At 40.5% G+C, this 15,168-nt stretch overlaps 1 long non-coding RNA gene across 2 annotated transcripts; it reads left to right on the top strand.

The window, feature by feature from the left end:
- The first annotated feature begins 3,068 nt into the window (after positions 1–3,068).
- On the top strand, positions 3,069–14,094 carry LOC111611679. Of its 2 annotated transcripts, none has more exons than XR_002754158.1 (4): positions 3,069–3,233; positions 6,246–6,402; positions 12,130–12,239; positions 13,747–14,094. It is a non-coding gene; the product is annotated as an uncharacterized LOC111611679 (long non-coding RNA). The 2 variants fall into 2 exon arrangements; XR_002754157.1 differs by having other exon boundaries at positions 3,070–3,237.
- Positions 14,095–15,168: the final 1,074 nt, after the last annotated feature.

Here is a 15,168-nt window from a genome sequence, read left to right as displayed (position 1 = left end):
ACTGTCAGACTGAGCTGCAGTTTGAAATCTGACTGTAAAAAAGACTTAATTCTTTTTGTTCGAAGTGAGTCCATTTAACATGTAATATATCCACAAAAGTCATTGATTTATCTCCCTGTATCTCACTGTCTACGATTTTTTTTAAAAAGTAATACGTTTCAGTATCGAATATTGGGCAATTATTGAAACTTTTCTTTTAAAACATTCCCCCTTCAGTGTAATTTTGATGTTTATACTTAAAAGTTTAAATAAAATTATTCTAAGAGTGTGTTACTTATTTTACTGACATGTCCGCACCAGTTTAGTTCACCTCAGTTTTTGTGCCTACATGATATTGGTTTTGAACTGGCAAAGTGTTTATGGCGACATCTGGTGGATACACGTGGAAGGGCAAGTTTCCATCTGAACTAAAAAGGAAAATCCTGTGAGACCTAAACACAGCACAACTTACTGAGATCATATGAAAATGTGTACTTACTCAGCAATGATGTTAAAAGCCTTGTTCTAGAGCTAAATAATCACATTGCTACAACGGCATGTTAGAGTCGTTCTAGATAGAAAAGAGGAATACATTTCCACCATAAGAACTCTGAAATTTTGAGACTCCTCTCAAAAATGTTCTAGAAAAAAACGTGGAAATTTCTGAGTTTGAAAAGTTGAAAAATTGCTAGAAATGAGTTAATGAAACTTAATTTAAAGTTTCAAAAGTTGCAAACTTTTGACTTCTGAAACTCAGAAAAAGTTGAGAATTTACTAATTTGGAAACGATGATCCTAGTGCATCGTTGTAAATGGATGCTGACTTGGAAATTTTCAACTTTTGAAACTTCCTTTTAAATTTATTTTTTTTTTCAAGAAAATGTCTAATCCTAAAGATTTTTTTCTAGCAATTTTTTAACTTTTCAAACTCAGAAATTACCAAGGATTTTATTTTTTAACTTCTGAGATTATCCTAAAAAATTCAGAGTTTTCTTATCTCGCATTTTCACTCTTTCCAGCTCTGAAGTTTCCAAGCTTTTTCTAGAAAATTCCTGAAGTTAATCTAAAATATTTGAGTTTTTTGGTGGAAATTTACTCCTCTTTTTATCTACAATGGCCCTAATACGCCCATGTGCATCTTAACTGTACCTGGGTAAAAAAAAAAGGCCTTCCAGTCTAAAAGGTGTGTTGTGTCCCAGTTAGAAACTGGCCCAACATCTCCATTACATCATCAGTCTTTTCACAACAAACAACTGGTAGATCTTCTTTACAGTCTTTGTTTCTGGGCATCTGTTGGGGCAGTGATCTTACAATTGATCTGGATAAGCCAATTTCACTTATATGGTTACCACGGGAACAATAATGCTCATTAGGACTTGCGTGCAAGGGGTTTACTTCAATCAGTGAAAAGCCGTTTACACAGTGGGGTTAACGGGGTTAATGCTGACAGTAGTTATCTTAGAGTATTGGTGGGCAGAAATGTCAGTATTCCTTTCACGGGATTGACTTCCAGTTAATCTGGATTCATTTTTAAAAGGGAGTTTGGATTCAAACCAAATCAAAGGGGATCATGTGAGTCAATATGTTCAGGGTTCTGTTAGAGACTGAACAGTATCAATATCTCCAAGGCGTTGGCCCTAACACGTTAACCAACCTCACAGATGTGGGGTTGGTTGTGCATCTTTGGACAGTAACAAAAATGCCTCCCTTACTAATAGTCCCATCCAAAGTGATCTACACCCCTTTTTTATTAGGTCATTCTAACACATGGGCTTTAATCTAAGCCATTCCTTTGTGACTCTGGATGTATATTTAGGATCTTTGCCCTCCTGGAAGGTGAACCTCCAAAAGGTTTTCCTCAAGGATCTCTGCGTATCTAACTAGGCCAGATTTGTGGAGTCTGTCCACCGTTTAAACCTTTAAACTGTGGAAGGGTTTGTCCCTGTATCCAGTGGTAGTTTGAAAAGAGACAAGTACAACCTCAACAGGTTGCTGATTCATCACAGGCCATTATGCCGACACACACATCGATGCACACACTGATTCCTGAGGGCAACTCAGAAGGAAAGTTGAACAATGAACCTGGCACGCAGGTTTGTGAGCTGCAGGAGGAAAGACGTTGCCTGGAACAAAACGAAGAGTTGTTAACAATGACGTCGATTTTCTGCTCTGTTTTAAAACTGCAGTCTGAAAATATAAGGTTATAGTTTGGCAATGGCAGCGGAGGAATGAAGCAGTTCAGTCTGTGTTGCTTCCAAATATTGAGCAATTAAAGTCAGAGCAAGATGAATGTTTAAGATATCTGGGACGTTTCTACATGTTCCTCTAATGCCACGCGTGGTCCCGTGTGCAGTTTATGGGTTTTTGCTTTCAACACCCTGAAAACCATCTGTCACTACACATAATATATGCCATATGTGCAAACATGAAAGGCTCATACGTGATATACAGACTGACTTTGAATTGATCTTGACTTTGAACAAGTCTTCACCGATTCAGGTGGTTGTAGTTCAACTTCCAAATTTTTGCCTTCAAAATGCGTATTCATTGGCAGGAACCCCGTTTAGCTGTTGTTGGTTTAGTGTTACAAAGCAACGCTGAAGGTTTGTCCTCAAGTTGGTTCAACAATGAGGAGTCAGCAAAGAGCCTGAGGTGCCAAAGCATGAGGAGCCTTTACATCCTGTAGGAGGTGAGATAGAAACAGGCTGAAGTGGAGGAAGGACACAGAGGAAACAATGTGAGGGTCACTGGAGCTGTTTGTCTAATTTATGACCGGAGGCTTTAAGGACTGTTGCAGTGCACCGTCGGCATAGATTCGGCCTACCCTATGATAAATGTCACACACAGGTTGACCCCCCACCACTTCGTTGGATCTCTGTTTAACCCTCATGCAATTTCAACAGGGAGTGTCTTCTGTTTTTTCTTTTTTAGCCTGTTGCTGTTTTGCCGTGAGCTGTTTGAGGAAAAAAATGTTTGGCCCTCTTTCAGCCGTTTACCCTCCACCCCCTCCGACACTCGCAATCTTAACTTTCTGCTCCTGGCCATACAAAAACCGTAAATGCATACACGTGAACACGCATACACGTACTTGCGCACACTCTCATAAACCAGAATCCGTCTTTCTTCGAAAGAAGACACCCAACCCCAGAGATTTTGTTGCACATCAAAGTCCTTGTTTAGACATTCTCCGCTGCGTCCTGGACACAGAGACACTTCTCCAGCCCCGCTGACCTAGACATCCTGTCTGCTGAGACCGTAGGTAGGAGTTACCAGCTCTGATGTTAAAACTCAGAATTCTGCAACTTAAAGTACATGGCGTTCTCTCTTATCCATTTCCTCATCCACCCAGACTGAAGTTTGGAGTTGGCTTCTATTTGCTCTAAAGAACTACATTTTCTTCTTCTACAAAAACCTTTTAGTAACCCTATGTATTTTGACAGTATTTATGGTGTTTTTAAACACTTTCATTTCAAAATGTCATGATCTAAACTGTGCTTGTAACTGTAGTCTCATTTCAGTGAATGCATTCATTAAAAGGCTTTTTTTGGCAATAGGAGCCAAGATATGTTTGAGCTGAGGTTCTACGGCGAGTTAATTGGTTGACATTTAATGCTAATGTAATTTAGGGACACTTTCTTTGTGGATAATGAATGAGGAAGAGGATTACATGAGGAGCTGCAGAGTCCAGTTACAGCATGTTCTTTCTGAATTACGAGTGATGCAGTGACGTGAGGTGACGTTCATGACCGGAGACACTGACTCCTCTGGAGTGGACATATCAAGACATGAAACTCCCCAAAAACTTTATATTTCAGTTTTGACCTTAATTGAAACCTCTGTTGTTTTAAAAGCTTTAAATTTATGCTTTAATCTATTCACAGATGTTCAACAATACGACAGCTCAAAGGTCTTCAACCTGGGGGCTGTAACCCCGTATTGCAGGGCTTGTCAGATTTCTAATTGAGTAGATATTTTTTGCCTATTTTATTCAAAAATATGTCTTTCAATGCATGTCAATATGAATTCCACACGTAATAAATTGATAAACATAGGCATAAAATAAGGTATTTCAGTCAGAAATGCATCCATTTATCAGGGCCATTGTAAATATAAAAAAATAGGAGTAAATTTCCACCAAAAAAGTAAGAAATTTTGAGATTAATCCCAGAAATTTTCTAGAAAAAAAATGGAAAAAGATTGCAAATTTCCAACTTTTTTGGAAATTTGCGAAGATATTCAAGGAGCAAAAAGTTTGTTCACTGTGTTAAAAATGTTCCATTTTACGCAAAACAGCTTGTTAGTTGACCATCACATTTTAAACTGTGATGCCTGTGTTGTAGTCTGACAATGGCAGTGTGGTTTGACGAGTTAACAAAGCCATTGTTTGGGCCATGCTTCTAAGTATTGAGTTATGCCGCAGCAAAGAGAAATGTTAAGACATTTTATTGCTAGCAAATATGTTGTGGCTCTTCTTTCCTTCGGGATTACGCAGTTTCCTATAAGCTTCATTCCTTCACGGTTGAGCTGCGAAGGACTGGATAAAATGCGATGTGTTTCAGACTTCGACAGACTCCACGCCTCCAGCAAGAGCAAGGGGCTTTTATCAGACTTGGGCTAGATTATTTTTTATGTAAAACATTTTTAGAAAAGAAATTGTGTATGGTCATACCTTTAGCTGTACCACGGAGGTGAGTTGTCCTGGGTCGTCGACTTTATGTTTCCAGGTTGTCAATGCATAGATAGAAGAAGACTACGCAGTGACCTGAACCTGATATTTCTTATTTCTTTCTTTTGGGGTCATTTATGTAGAGAAATTTAGACAGACAGGTAACTGTCAACATGTTATAAGTCGTGTGTTGGTAATATAAGCAGCGGCAGCAACGGGCATACGAAAGACGCTGCGTGCGACACAACGCCATCTAATGTTAGGCACAGCTCATTACTGCCTCATGTATTAGAACAGCCAATGCTTAATTTCAGCTATTTTCACCATAAAATGTTTAAGTCATACAGAAAACATATTTATAGAAGAGTTGGGTCATTTCAGGTCACTTTCCTGTAATATTTGTTAGTATTAAATCAGTTATGATGGCAGGTGAGGAACTGTCTCTGCCTCCCTACAGATCAGAAAGGAACCTGACTTTAACTAGAGAACTACATTATCCACTATCCACAGGCTTGACCAAAATATGTAGATCACTGGGAGAAAATAACCAACACAAAGTCCCTAAATCATAAAACTTTTTATCCCATAATAAGCAAATCACTTGATAGGTTGTTAGACAAAAATGTTAGAAAAAATGTAAAGCTCCAATACCAAAAAAACACAACCATTTTAATAAGAGTTGTGTGTTTTTTTGTTGTTGTTTTTTTCCATCCACATTCTACAGTTTGTTTTCTTTCTAAAGCACGTGCCTGGAGTCAAACAGGCTGGTTCATTTAATCTCATGAGTTATGATTATAGACATGTAGGTCAAAAAAAGATCACCACGCCAACTGATGAAAATGATCTGTTGCTGCCCAATTCCAAATGTTTCACCATGAATATTAGAAAGTCCAAGAAAAAGGTTTTGCTCAAAGTAGTTTCTTTGCTTTGACTATTATTGTTGTCTTGTATGTTGATTAAAAAATTTTGATGACTGCCAGAAAGTCATTGTGAAGATGGCAGTAGTATAAATCACTTTTATAAAGCTGCCATTAGATGGCAGCATTCAGTGGGTTAGAGCGAGTCTGGACACACGCACATACACACACTCATTCACACAGGTTCATTTTTTCTGTCCTTATTAAAACATTACACTGACATATTCTTTCTTGGAGCCAATCCCAAATGCAACCCAAATGTTTCAAAGTATTTATAACAGACTCATGTCTCCATAAAGATACCAGGTCCTTGAAAAGTAAGCAACTGTCCCAACAAAGCTTCTAAAAAAGATCAAAAAGCAGATGTACAGACACACATAACCATAAGACTCAAGTCATTTCAGTGTACCTAATCATACACAAGGTGGTTCTGGAGTTTAGCCTACTTAGGAAGATTCCCAAATTCTTGCCCTTGTTTCCCAAACCTAATGTTGAACCCTTGGCTTCACGTCGCTGCCCTCTCAACCTGAACCGCTATGTACACATATGAGCTTCCCTCTTACATGTTTTATCTCCTCCCACCCCCTCCTGCACTCCTCTACCCCTCCCCTACCACCAACTCACTCTCATCTTCACTCTCTCTCTTTCTCTCTCTCTCTCTATCACTGGCACTGGAATCCATAGGCGTCCAGAGGACAGAAACAGGACAGAAAGGGTACCCTTGGCACCACATAGCACCACAACCCACCACAGACATGTCGGATTCTGAGACCGCGGCTGCCCCCGCAGAGGCCCCCGTCCCTGCAGCGTGCGCCAGCGTCAAAGCAGACCTGGACAAATGGTAAGTCATGGAATTTGTGTTGCAAGGAAGTTTGGGCACTTTGTCACTAACACTCATCACAGAGAGCCCGGCTTGACCGTCGGCTGAAGCTTTCAGAGATGCATTCGCATAATTGTACAGATTGAGGTGGAGATCAGTACGACCCTCATTTGCTTGCAAAAAGCTGGGCTGATACCTTCATGAGAGGCAACTGCACAAGCAAACATCACCATCACCCTGCGGCTGATAACAATTAAAACCTCGGAGTTTGTCACAACATCTCTGGGTCAGCTATGGACAGCAGCATTCGAAAATGCGCCACGATAAAATGGAGTCTCGTCAGCGGACACTAGGATTCCGGCTAAAAACGTCCACATCTTGTATGTGGGGATGTAACAGACTTTGACATCCCAACTGGGTGCTGAAAGGGGCTATGAAAACTCTGGGATATCCTGTGTATGGGAGAGTAATTGGAGGTTAACGATGTATGGCAGTGGGGTGATGCTTGATGCTTGTCCATCCGCATGGATGGAGGCTGGGAATCTGCTTACGTCACTAGTCTCCCTTTCCCCACAATACTTTGCGGCACCTCGATCCATTTGTCCCCACTGTATCCTTCCAACTCGTTCTGTGTCAACGTTCAGGGACATAAGGGAAAAGGACGTTTGGAGGGCTGTTTGTATATTTCTTTAAAAAAAATGCAATGACCTTATTTAATAGATGCTTTGACAAACACTTAATTTAAATTTATTATTTTTTGAGTATTTGTGAATGTCCAAAAGAGCTTAACTCCTAGAGACATCAACTAGGATATTGACACAGTGTCGAAAACATTTTTGGTTCCTTGTTATTTATAGCTTGATGAAGTGCTCACGTTTTGTGGAACGCAATAACAGTCTAGCTTGCTTTGGCAAGAGTGTTTAAGTTGATAAAGTTCTTGTTGGGGTATGAATCCTTTAGATAAGACTGCAAGCTGAGGTGGGGGCAGGGAATATAAAAAGGCGTGGATGAATCTTGCTTTTAAGATTTGCAGCTGCCAACTTTATGTTGAAGGGTACTAAGCCGTGTTTTCCTTGCAAGTTGTATGTTAAGTTTCAACACCACAGTGCAGTCACTGAAAAATACCTTCAATTGCTCTTCTATTTAAGACATTCTAGAAATGCAAGGAGATCTGGCCAAGAATTACACCCCATGGTGTTTAAGACACAAGATGCTCAAAGTAGATATACATGCTATGTCACTGACGTCCTGCAGGGCTCTGGGTTTATATAGGTCACTGTATGCAGCTGAAGTCAGCTGAACTTGAACCCAAGATTTTCAGACGTCCAAAATGTAGCAGCACAAGCACTGATAAATATAGCCTTCCAGCACATGTTAAGTTTTGAGATTTGAAGAGCCACAGTGACCCTAGTAGTAAACCCATACGCTATGACCTTGGATTTACGACCTTGAGTTTTAGTAAGACATGAATTTCATAAGAATCATTGTCCATTACATTTGTTTAATCTGTCATGCTAGCACTTCTGCATTTCCCTTTAATTAATGTGCCAGTGAATTCTTTACCTGCGTCTCTCCTCATCTTTATCGGATTCTAGAGTTTTATAAGAATCTCTATTGAGTTCAGTTTGTTTAGCTAGCTCTACAGGAATTGATATTTTAATTTGGTAGTATTGCTTCAGTCTGCAGTTCTAATCACTTTGTAAGAATTTAAGTGATGCTTTTGCTACATTGATGTTTGCTAGCTGAACACAGATGTAGCCTACATACATTTTGTGTCTTTGGAAAAGTCCCTGAATCTGCACCTTTTTTAGTCTTACAGCTTTTTATATTGAGTTTCAGCTTTAAGTTAGAATGTAAATGCTTAGCTATATTTATTTGGATGTATATTTTTTTTATTTTATGGAAGTATTTCCTACATCTAGTTTTCCTCTATTTCACAGGAATTCACATTGAGTTTTAGCTAAATTAAATGTTTAGCTATAGACATTTACACTTTAAAGGTGCTAAAGTTAGCAATACCCATTTAGCCACTGCTTTTTATTTCTTCTTGTGATGTCAAACCCAGAACCTGGACAAAATAGACTAACTCACCATTACCAATATTTTTGAGATTAACAAAAATCATTTTAGATAGATTTTGGAAGGTTTTAACCGGAAAAAATCTAATTATGTAATGCAATGTCAGTAATTCTTGTTAGAAGAACAATTTAATTATTTTGGCGTTGTTATCAAAATTTCTAAGAGCCAGACGCCATGTTGTGACATACAGAAGCTGCTGCCTATAACTGTACATGCACACATTTGGCTGTGTAGGTTGCTGCTAAAGGACGCTAAAGGATGCTAACCGTTGCTCTGTCCCGGCCTTGCTGCCATTCAAGTGAAATCTGTCAACAAATGGTTAAGCTAACAATTTGTCATCTGCCTAGACTGAAGACACTATAGCTCTTGTTCTTAGTCTTTGTTACTAAACCTTAAAACTGTCTTTATTTGTTCCTCAATAAAGATGTTTTGAAGGAAAATGTTCTGGTTTGACATCATTAGGTCTCCATGAGTCTGTTCCATGATGAAGGCCAAGGTGGTATCAAAATACACTTCTGGCTACACCTGGATTTGACTGCTAGCAAAATTTAGCTAACATTAAACTCAACAAGGCTTCATTTTGTGTAATGGTTAGTAGTCCCTGGGCATTTATAGCTTCTAGTATGTGTGAAACTGTATGTGCAGGACATGGTGAAGCGCTCTCTGTCATAGATCATGTTTCCACTCTACTTGATACCTGTTTTATTTAACCCAGGCTGGCTAAAGAAGCAAAGGCTTCACATTTACAGTGAGCCAGAAATAGCAAGAACACACTGAGGCGATCATGTTGAGAAAACTAATATGTCTGGGATAGAACTCCTCTTATCCTGGTTAATATGACATATTTCTCTATACAGCTACACTTATCTATACCTACAGGTATACAAAAAGTAACCTAACCTGTACCAGAAACTGTTAGACCTCCTCATGGTCTACCAGCCCTTAACAAGTTTACTGCCATGATTGTCATGACGATGGGACTACAGGATGATGTTTACTTCCACCTCATCGCAATTTTGGCCAGAAAAAAAAAAAATAAATAAATAAATAAAAAAACCTTACCTTAGAGATTCTTCTTTCATTATTTTCTGTGTACTTTACATGGAAACAGTTTTTTGCATCATGTGAGTAATGTGATGAACAACCTGATGTTTTATGCTGGCAGGAAGTGGTAGGAGGACCACTTCCTGTTGTTGGCGTGGCATGTTTTTGACTTATCGCGTGAACAAACTTATTCACGTGTGATTTTAGTTTCTTATTTAATGGAAAGAGCACAAATGCGGAATTGTGTTTTTTCAACATTAGCTGAATATCGACAAAGTTTTGTGCACATTTGGAATGGAAATGCAGCTTATGATATGCAGTTTCCTTATAGCGACACTAGCTAGGGCTCACAAAAAGTCTTCCCAAAAAATGATCAGAGAGCTGGATCTTTGATTTTTGACTTTATTCCTTTTACTTTTAGTTGTGTTGGAATTAGTCCCCTCAAATCTTTCCCACCTGCTCTCCATCTAACATGTGTTAAGCCCAGCCTAAACCACCTGACCCCCTGACCAATTCTTGTTCTCCACATCAACCTTTAACCTCTGCACCTGCCCACTGATGTTTTATATATATATTCATCCCCGATGACTCACTACACCTAACGGAGCCTAAATAATTCATCACCCACATCCGGCCGGGGCAGGGGGACGTCACTCCTTAATGCTCCTCGATCCACGTCCCAGGCCAGGACGTGGATTGACCGGACATGTTGCTATGACAACTCAGCTTTGCCCCTTGACCCTGTACTGATTCTCTGAGGAGATTACGCAATGGCTTTGTTGGTGATGATGTCATCAACTTCATACATACAGACCCGCTAACTGTAATCCCCTCATCCGGTGAGCATACCTGCTTGGATCCTTGAAGGACCTCAGTGACCCTCTGAAAGCCGACATTTTCATTAAGGACAACCGGAAATCCATTATTTTGAACAAATTATTCCCACTTTTAGGATTTACATTGTAGGGAATGCTTTCTGGGCCCGATGTAGCAGTAGCAGGGTTTATTTTTTTCCAACACCCTCGGGGTGCCGTTGTTGCTCTCTTGTTGGGTCTTCAGACCCAATCACGTTTCTGCTCTGTCCCACCACACGGGTGTGTACAGTGTACACTCGGCGGCCCGTCTCTTCCCACATCCTCACAAGCAGCACACAAACACACTCTTAGCTCCATCCCTCCAGGCAGAGCAAGGCTCAGAGTGATAATCTGCCAGCTGGATGTTACATCACTGCTGACAACGCGACGCAGCAGAGAGGGGAACGAGGCACAACTGGTGAATCAAAATTATGAGAGATGGCAACAGGGGGGCTCAGAGGGTGTGGGGGGTGGGGGTCCTGTTGGTCCTGTTGAATTTCCCCAGTGTTGGGTAATAAGGAATATTTCTATTCTTTTCTCACATCTGGTTTGGCTTTGAACTGAATGAACACAAGTCCATATGGAAATGGATACTTTTCATTTCACCATGAAAACTGAAACCTTTGAAACAATATGTATTGTGATAGACACGTGATCAATATCAAGAGATAATACATCTGATAGAATAATCACTGAGCTCTGATTCAGAACCACGTAGCATTCTGGGAAATGTAGGCAGAGCAAAGTCTTTAGCTGCTCAAACTCTCAACCTTGTTTGTCTATGATGGCATCAACTAACTAACTCACCCTTTGGTTACCCAGCAACAACTTATTGAGTGACTTGCGTGGCTCATAGCTGCTTAAAATGAAACAACAGCATAGAGTTAAAACTGTGAATGAAACAGAAATGGTGTCACCCACCATCCCATTCCTTTATGTGTGAGTGTATGTGGGCAGGGGTGGGTGTGTGTGGGGGGTGGGGGGATGCGGGTGTGTGTGTGTTGGACATGAGAGAGGGTCATTGCTAGATGAAAATGTTGCCTTTGTTTTTACAGTAAAACTTGTAATACTCAGGCATGTAAAGATTTCTAACACGTATTCTGAACTGTAGCAACGAGTAACAAGCTGAATCATTTCCTTTCAGTTCGTTACGTTTGTAGATATTCTGGATTCAGACCTTTAACGCCAAGTGAAGCAAATTATTACAAAAACAATAATAATAAAAAAGTTCAGGTTTTCTTGCTGTGGGTACATAGTGAATATAAAAGTCATGCTGGGGCCTGTTGCTGGAGGAGCAGCTCCTTACAGGGAGCTGATGAAGCCCTGGGAGGAGAGCCAGAGGATGAGTCTACAGTAACATGACACTCTGTTATCTCTGTTTCATCACGCAATCTTCTCCTCCTCCCCCTCCAAACACATGGACCCATCCTCTCTTCCCTCCCTCCTCTCTTCCGCTCCATCACCCTGACGCTCTGTGGCAGCGTCTGCTGCTGAATGGGAGCCTGTATTAATCCGCAGCCATCTTTTCCCTCTTTCCTTTCATCCCTCTCACTCGTCGGACGTGCTCCCGCTCACGTCTTTTTTCTTTTCTTTTTCCCCCACATCTGTTAGCATTTCAAACAGGCATCTGTTTAGTCAGCAGGCTTTAAACCGCGGATGCAGATTTAAAGCATCCGCGCCAAATCCTTACCGACAGAATTTGGCGTTCTGAATTTTTCTTCGGTTTGCCCCTTAGTCTTTATCGGTCTGATTCGATCGATCTGTCTTGCAGCGTGGCGGAGAAGGGAGTCGAGGGCTGCAGGGAGCTGATGGAGGCCTTCGCCGCCTGCGTGAAGAGCGCAGCTGAGGGGACGTCGTGAGGAGCCCCCTGCAGCCTGACATGTAAGGATGGACTCAGTCCTGCTCAGTTCAGATGGGAACAGTTGGGAAGCCTTTTTTGTGTGTGTAGGTGTGTGTGTGTGTGTGTGTGTGTGTGTGTGTGTGTGTGTGTGTGTGTGTGTGTGTGTGTGTGTGTGCGTGTGTGCGTGTGTGCGTGTGTGCGTGTGTGTGTGTGTGTGTGTGACATAAACATAAAAAAAATGTTTTTTTAAAAGATGTCAAACTCATGATATGAAATCAGAATTTTTCAGGGTGATACTCTTGGAAGGTTGATAATGTAAATGTCAAAAACTATTGCAAAGTTAAATAAAATAAAAAAATATATTTTTTCCAAATAAGAAAGCACTTATGTTATACTGTTACTTAGTTCATGTGTGCAGATCAGGGGAAGACTGTATAAAACCAATGCAAAACCTCCAGAAGAGAGCTATCCAAATTATGACTGTGTGAGATTGTTTTCATCCAACTAATGAAATATTTCTTACATTGTATACTTTAAATAATGTGATTTAGTAGAGCTCAGACCAGCATTATATGTACAAAGCCTCTAATAAACTCTTTTCAATGTGTATGCAGAAGGGGTTCGACATTAAAGAAACAAACTGATTTCAGAAGGTCAAATATTAAAAATGACTGTACTTCAGTTAGAGGGATTCAAGTGTGGGATAATGGTTGTGGAGAGTTAAAACTGTGTTTTTCTCAATTTAAATAAAAAAAGGTGTGTTAAACAAATGCAATAACATTTATTCATGTTTTCTTTTATGAGTTTGTCCACAAACTTGACTGGAATGTTTTAGAAAATAGTAAAGAAATATTGTGCTTCTTTGAGTCTGAGGAGGCTTTGTGTGAAAGCCTACTTTTTCCGGTTTACACTTTGTGTTCTTGCCCCTGACAGGAATTTAAATATTATTAATCTGTTTTTCCACTAGTTTTGTCTTGTGTGATTTTTTTATTTTATTTACCTGTGTTAAAAATGACTGAAAAAATAAACTAATTAATATCTACAGAGTCACAACTGTTTTTGCATTTTACCAAAAAAGAATCCTCGCAGTGTCACAAAGTGCCCAGATGCTAAAACACTACAACCACAAACTTTAATGTAGTTTATTGTGGATGTCATGTGAAATAAAAACAAAAGGTGTCAGGCTGTTTGAGAGGACAGAGCATGCACACAAAATAGACAGAAGCACGAATTCTGTACTTCTGCTGTTAAAGAAAGGTAAAGATTTAGTATCAGCTTCTTTATCTTGGAGAGAAACTCTACAGTTAAACATGTTAACCATATTGGCAGAAAAAACAGAACAAAGCAATATGAAATAATATCTTCAATGCTAATACAACACATTTCTGCTGAAAGAAGGATATTAACGTTGCCATTTATGTCCAAGGTTTGTGGAATATATACAAGAACAACTGAACCGATATAAAGTTGACAAGATAAGCAATTTAAAAACCTGAAATCATTTGCTGTCATAAGTCTCTGTTTTAAATCCGCCCTCCTCTCTTCCAGGTCCAATGCACCGAGTCCTCCAAGTTCCCAGCATTCCCTTTCTGCACAACAGCACTCGACTGAATGGTGATAACAATAAGGATGACGATTATCGTGGGACAAACACTGTGTTGATCGGTCTGAGTTTGGGATCTGGAAGCAGTAACCTTAGCATCCCCTCCCTGCCCCCTGCGTTCCTCTCCCTGTTTTAGCCGTACCTGGTCTCCCTCAGTCTTTCCGTCGTCCTCCCTGCTGATATCCAGTACATTGACAATTCCAGAGAGCTGATGGGCTGTGATGTAACCTGTCGACTTGAGATAAATGCTTATAAATGGAAATAAAGTATAAAAGAACTGGTGTGAAAACAAACTGATGCTCTTGGTTTTTTGGGGGGGGGTTATGCCTGTATTGTAGGATGTGAACGCCACGTTTCCACTGAGCGGTACGGCGTTGGGTGTTGACGTGGTTCGGTGCGCCATTTTGTCCGTTTGCGATGCCGCAGCATACAGCGACAAGTCGATTGCAAGTTTTTAATTTCCAGCTCTGTAGGAACATTTTGAGGATTTGAGGACAGTTGAGGATACCTCAAAGTTTGTCCTGTACACAAACCAAATGTTTGGTGACCGTCCTGCAGAGAACAGAGAACCTTTAGAACAGGGCTGCCCAAAGTGGGTCCTGGAGGGCCGGCATCCTCCATGTTTCAGTTCTCTCCCTGATGGTAACAACCTTTTCAGCATGTCAGTGTTCTTCTTAGGCCTTCTAACGAGCCATCATTAGATCCAGGTGCGTTAAACCAGGGACAGATCTAAAACATGCAGGATGCCGGCCCTCCAGGACCCACTTTGGAAACCACTGCTTTAGACGCAGCCTGGCAAGAACACATTCAGTTACAGCAGAGACTCTACATACTTGATCAAAGCAGAAAATTCGACTCTGAGTCACGTGGTTGCGGACTGTTCGTTTTTGTACAGCGCTTTCATACTACCTAAAGCAGGGGTGGGCACTCCTGGTCCTCGAGGGCCGGTGTCCTGCAACTCTTAGATGTCTCCCTGGTCCAACACACCTGAATCCAACAGCTGAATCTCCTCCTAAGTGCAGTCAAGTTCTCCAGAGTCCTGTTAACGACCTCATTATTTGACTCAGGTGTGTTGAAGTAGAGATGCATCTAAAAGTTGCAGGACACCGGCCCTCGAGGACCAGGAGTGCCCACCCCTGACCTAAAGGATTAGGTAGTATGAAACCTAATCCATAGGTTCTCCTCACGTTTTATTAGACCACGGACAACAACGTTCCAATTTCCATCCAGGGAATTTCAACCGATCGGCAGTCTTTGTAGTCAGATTGCAAAGAATCATACAAATGCACATAACTTCATTTTAACTTCATTTTTGTTCAGAAGTCTTTACTCTAGGTGTTTGTAATATACTTGCACTAAATTAATAA

This window comes from Xiphophorus maculatus, chromosome 16 (genome assembly GCF_002775205.1).
Source record: "Xiphophorus maculatus strain JP 163 A chromosome 16, X_maculatus-5.0-male, whole genome shotgun sequence".
Lineage (NCBI taxonomy): Eukaryota > Metazoa > Chordata > Actinopteri > Cyprinodontiformes > Poeciliidae > Xiphophorus > Xiphophorus maculatus.
The sequence above is the reverse complement of the archived record's forward strand: the minus strand, read 5'-3'. Positions and strand labels throughout refer to the sequence as shown.